The sequence below is a fragment of the Ranitomeya variabilis genome, chromosome 1, assembly GCF_051348905.1.
Source record: "Ranitomeya variabilis isolate aRanVar5 chromosome 1, aRanVar5.hap1, whole genome shotgun sequence".
Taxonomy (NCBI): domain Eukaryota; kingdom Metazoa; phylum Chordata; class Amphibia; order Anura; family Dendrobatidae; genus Ranitomeya; species Ranitomeya variabilis.
Window position 1 is genome coordinate 216,810,413 of NC_135232.1, and position 6,550 is coordinate 216,816,962.

Below are 6,550 nucleotides of genomic sequence, written 5' to 3' on the forward strand. Positions count from 1 at the left end.
TATTGTGTACATTCCTTGTATCAGTTTAGCAAATGTGTAATGTGGCCAACAAATGAGTTTGTCAAATGATGACTAGCATGTTTACATGGGCCAATTGGTGTGAGGGTTCTTGAGAAGACCCATTCATGGAGCACAAGTCTCTATTTCTATAATATTCTGGGTCAGACTGCTAATTAAGTTTAAATGGGTGCAGAGTATAGTGTTAAGGTGTCAATTAAAATTTCCACCGATCCTGTCACCTCAAAGGGCAGAGAAATTTCCCTCATGTTGTGCTGCTGACAAGTCTAAGGGACAACATCTATAGGGACCACAGCAATCATGGCCAGGTGCTTAATTCAGGGGACTCATAGTTCTATTGCACCACATTACTGTGATAGCCAGAATGCTAAATCCGTAGGTGTAGTCATGACTAATGTGGCCTGTATAGCTTTGTCACTTTTAACCCCTTCACCACCTTGGGATTTTCCATTTTTGCATTTACGTTTTTTGCTCCCCTTCTTCCCAGAGCCATAACTTTTTTATTTTTCCATCAGTATGGCCATGTTAGGGCTTGTTTTTTGCATGATGAGTTGAACTTTTGAAAAACACCATTGGTTTTACCATATAGTATACTGGAAAATGGGAAAAAAATTCCAAGCTCCCCATCCACCAAAATAAATTCAGCAAATTCTCCACTCTCAAATCCAAATGCCCCCCACATATTGCATTCACATTTGGCATCTCTGAAGTGATGAGAACCCACCTAACTTATGGGTGCATGTCACCAGAAGCACAGGCTGGGCATAATGTACTAGTGACTGCAACGTACTGGTCACTACAGCATACTGGTCACTACAATGGCAGTTTGCAATTTTCACTTGGAAACATTCATTGCTGCTTGTTCCTGGAAAATACCCATGGAGTCAAAATCGTCACTACACCTGTAGATACATTTCCCAAAGAGTATAGTTTCCAAAATGGGGTCACTTAAGGGGGGATTCTGCTCTTCTAGCAATTAGGGGCTCTGCATAAGGAGTCCGCAAACTATTCTAGGAAAATCTGCACTCCAGGAGGCAAATAGCGCTCCATTCCTCTCGAGTTTCTCGGAATGGCTAAGTAGTACTGTACAGCCACATATGGGGTATGGCCACATTCAGTGGAAATTGTGGGACAAATTTTGGTGCCATTTTGAATAATAATAATAATTATTATTATTTTCATATAGCTCTAACATATTCCGCAGCGCTTTAAAGTTTGCAAACATTATTATTGCTGTCCCCGTTGGGGCTCACAATCTACATTCCCTATCAGTATGTGTTTGGAATGTGGAAGGAAACCAGAGTACCCGGAGGAAACCCACGCAAACACAGGGAGAGCAGATGTTGTCCTTGGTGGGATTTGAACCCAGGACTCCAGTGCTGCAAGGCTGCAGTGCTGACCACTGAGCCACTGTGCCATTTCTATCCACTTCTTGTGTGAAAATGTTAAATTTGGAGCTGTTCTGGCACCTCTTGGGCTCTCTCAGTGGGTCATGGCACCTGCAAACCATAACAGTAAAATCTGGCGCTCCTTGCCTTCTGAGCTTTGCAATGTGCCTGAAAAATATTTCCTGATTACCTGTTGGGTATTGGCGCACTCAGGAAAAAATGGGCCTCAGTTTGTTGTTAAAAAAATATCCTATTAACCCTTAAAAAAATTAAAAACTTGGGGCTAAAACAACATTATAGTAGTAAAAATTTAATTTATTCTTTCTTCACCGCTCAGTGGTATAAAATTCTGTGAGGCACATGTGTTGTCAATATGATCACTGCACCAATAGATGAATTCATTTTGCAGTGTAGTTTGTAAAATGAATTCACATATATGGCGTGTTGTTCTGGCACCTCAGGGGCTCTACCAATGTGAAATGGCACCCTCAAACCATTCCAGCAAAATTTGAACTCCAATATGGCGCCTCTTCCCTTCTGAGCGTTGCGCTGTGCCTCAAAAGTAGTATTCCCCCACATATGGGGTATCAGCATACTCAGGAGATGTGATTTTTTTTATTTTCACGGCTCATCGTTATAAACTTCTGTGAAGCACCTGGGGGTTCAATGTGCTCTCTACACATCTAAGTACATTCCTTGAGGGGTTTAGTTTACAAAATGGGGTCACTTGTGGGGGGGTTCCACTGTTTAGGCACATCAGGTGCTCTCCAAATGGCACATGACATCCGCTATTGATTTCAGGAAATTTGACATTCAAAAAGTCAAATGACGCTCCTTTTCTGAGCTCTGCTGTGCCCCGAATCAGTATTTTTCTCCCTCATGTGGGGTATCGACATACTCAGGAGAGAATGCACTACAAATTGTATGGTGTAATTTCTCCTGTTACCCTTATTAAAATGCAAAATTTGGGGCTAAAATAGCATTTTTGTGAGGAAAATGTGATTTTATTATTTTCACAGCTCAACGTTAGAAACTTCTGTGAAACATCTGGGTTTTCAAGGTGCTCATCACGCATCAAAATACATTCCTTGAGGGGTCTAGTTTCCAAAATGGGGTCACTTGTGGGGTTTTTTCACTGTTTAGGTACATCAGAGGCTCTCCAAATGGGACATGAAATCGATTAAGGGTATGTGCACACGTTGTGGAATGGTGTGCGGATTTTTCCGCACTGATTTAGGTAAATCGCAGATTTACTGCGGTTTTTACTCGGTTTTTGTGCGGATTCCATCTGCGGTTTTACACCTGCGGATTCCTATTGAGGAGTAGGTGTAAACCGCTACGAAATCCGCACAAAGAATTGACATGCTGTGGAATAAACAACACTACGTTTCTGCGCATTTTTTTCTGCAGTATGTGCACTGTGGATTTTGTTTTCCATAGGTTTAATTCATGGTACTGTAAACTCATGGAAAACTGCGGCGAATCCGCAGCTAGCCAATCCGCTGCGGATCCGCAGCAAAATCTGCAACGTGTGCACATACCCTAATGATTCCAGGAAATTTTACATTCAAAAAGTAAAATGACACTCCTTCCCTTCTGAGCCCTGCTGTGCGCTCAAACAATAGTTTTCTCCCTCATATTGGCTATTGGCGTACTCAGGAGAAAATGCACAGCAAATTCTATGGTGCAATTTCTCCTGTTACCCTTATAAAAATGCAATATTTTGTGCTAAAAAAATATTTGTGGGGAAAATTAGATTTTTTGAAATTTTTATGGCTCAACGTTATAAACTTCTGTGAAGCACCTGAGGGTTCAATGTGATCACCACACATCTAGAACAGTTCCCTGAGGGGTCTAGTTTCCAAAATGATGTCACTTGTGGGGGATTTCCACTGTTTAGGCACCTCAGAGGCTCTCCAAACGCAGCATGGTGTACGCCAATTATTCCAGCAAATTGTGCATTCAGAATTTCAAATGGTGCTTCTTCCCTTCCGAGCCCTGCCGTGCACCCAAACAGTGTTTTTCTCCCTCACATGGGGTATCGGCATGCTCAGGAGAAATTACACAACAAATTGTATGGTCCATTTTCTACTGTTACCTTTGCAAAAGTAAAAAAAAAAATAAGGTCTAAAGGAAAATTTTTGTGAAAGAAAAGTAAATGTTTATTTTTTCCTTCCACATTCCAAAAATTCCTGTGAAGCACCTGAAGGGTTAATAACCTTCTTGAGTGTGGTTTTGAGCACCTTGAGGGGTGCAGTTTTTAGAATGGTGTTACTTTTGGGTATCTTCTATCATATAGACCCCCTCAAAGTGACTTAAAATGTGAGGTGGTCCCTAAAAAAAATGATTTTGGTAAATTTTGTTGTAAAAATGAGGAATCGCTGGTCAACTTTTAACCTAACCTAACAAAAAAAATGTTGGTTTCAAAATCGTGCTGTTGTAAACTAGACATGTGAGAAATGTTGCTTATTAAGTATTTTGTGTGACGTATCTCTGTGATTTAAGGGCATGAAAATTCAAAGTTGGAAAATTGCTAAATTTTCAATAATTTTCACCAAATTTCCATTTTTTTCCACAAATAAACGCAGGTAATATCAAATACATTTTACCACTATCATGAAGATAAATATGTCACAAAAAAAAATCTCAAAATCATCGGGGTCCATTGAAGCGTTCCAGAGTTATTACCTCATAAAGCGACAGTGGTCAGAATTGTAAAAATTGGCCCGGTCATTAAAGTGCAAACCACCTTCGGGGCTTAAGGGGTTAATAGACTCCTTCAGAGACTTGAATCTGTGATCTCCTGATTGACTGTGTTACACATAGCAGGGCTGAAGCTCTGCTATGTGTAGCAGAAATGCTCATCTGCTACGAACGCCGGCCACGGAGCTGGAAAAGATGCAAGCTCAGCACTGGAGCCCGCATCAAAAAGAGGGAGGTGACCTATGACGTGCTTATACGTCATAGGTCGTAAGACATATCTATCAAGTACAATGGGTATTAGAAGTACATTTTCTAATTTAGCTTTTCTTTGTTTTCCAGGCTGATAAATATTGGAATATCTTCATCAAAATATTCAATGATGAAATATGTGCAGTGCCTTGACAGCGTATTCATACCCAGTAAACTTTTTCACATTTTTTCACATTATACCCACAAACTTAAATGTATTTTATTGGAATATTATGTGATATACTAATGCAAAGTAGCAAGTATTTGTGTAGTGTAAAGGAAATAATAAATGGTTTTCTAAATATTTAAAAAATGTAAATCTGAAAATTGTGATGTGTATTTGTTTTCATCCCCCCTGAATTAAAACTTTGTAAGACTATCTTTCGCTGCAATTACTGCTGCAAGTCTTTTGGGGTCTGCCTCTACCAGCTTTGCACGTCTAGAGAATGATATTTTTGCCCATTCTTCTTTCCAAACTATCTTTAGGTCAATAAAATGGGACAGAGGCATCTGTAAACAGCAATTCTGAAGCCTTGCCATGGATTCTCAATGGTATGTTAGTCTGGACTCGGACTGCTTTTTCACACATGAGTATGCTTTGATCTAAACCATTCCATTGTAGCTCTGACAGTATGTTTAGGGTTGTTGTCCTGCAGGAAGGTGAACTTATGCCCCAATCTTTTGCAGCCTCTAACAGGTTTACCTCCACGATTGCTCTGTATTTACTTCCATCCATGTCCCCATCAACTCTGACCAGCTTCCCTGTCTCTGCTGAAGAAAAGCATCCCCACCATGTTTGACTGTCAGGATGGTGTTTTCAGGGTGATGTGCAGTGTTAGTTTTCCGCCATACCTAGCATTCTGCATTTAGCCCCAAAAGTTATACTTTGGTCTCATCTGACCAAATCATCTTCTTCCACATGCTAGCTGTGTCCCCGACATGGCTTTTTGCAAACTGCAAACTGGACTTCTTATGGCTTGCTTTCAAAAATGTATTTTTTCTTGTCACTCTTAAATACAGGCCATATTTGTGGAGTATACAACTAAGTATCCTGTGAATATATTCTCCCACCTGAGCTTTGGATCTCTGCAGCTCCTCAAAAGGGGCAGTGGGTCTCTTGTTTGCTTCTTGCTTCTCTAAATTGTGCTCTCCTTGCTTGGGATGTCAGTTTAGGAGGACAGTCATGCCTTGGTAGGTTTGCAGTTGTGCCATACGCCTTCCATTTTTGGATGATGAATTGAACAGTGCTCCGTGAGATGTTCAGTGTTTGGGCTTTTTTCTATAACCTAACTCTGCTTTACTTTTCTTCACAACTTTATCCCTGACCAGTCTGGTGTGTTCCTTGGTTTAAAAGATGCTGTTTGATCCTTAATTTTCTCAAGCAAACCTCTGAGGCCTTCACAGAATAGCTAGCTGTAGTTATACTTTGAATAAATTACACAGAGATAGACTCAATTTACGTTTTATGTGACTTCTGGAGGCAATTGGTCATTCAGGATTTTATTTAGGGGTATTAGAATGCAAATGCACGTCACAATTTTCAGATTTATATTTTTAAAATAATTAGAAAGCCATATGTGATTTCCTTTAGATTTCACAAATACTTGCTACTTTGTGTTGGTATATCACATAAAATCCTTATGAAATACATATAAGTTTGTGGGAAAACATAAAAATTGTGGAAATGTTTACAGTCTATGAATACTTTTTCAAGGCACTGTAGAATGGAGGTGTAGAAATATGATTTATTAATTTATGACCTGTCACACAAATGTTCACATTTTATTGATTTTGTGAGACTTGTCTCTTAGGTAAAATGTCCCTTAGTAAATGTCAGAGATTTCCAACCATTATTAAAAATCCCACAGATTGTTCATGATGTCCTACAGCTCTGGCAAAAAGTAAGAGACCACTGCAAAATATTCAGTTTGTCTGATTTTTCTTTTTATAGGTATATTTTTGAGTAAAATGTAAATTGTTCATTTATCCTATAAACTTCTGACAACGTCTCCAAATTTCCAAGCAATAAATTTAGTATTTCTTTTCTGAAAAGGAGAAATGGTAAACCCGATGCTTTCAGACCTCAAATAATGCAAAGAAAACAAGTTCATAATCATTTAGAAACAACAATACTAATGTTTTAACTCAGGAAGAGTTCAGAAATCAATGATTTTTAATCACAGCTTTCATGC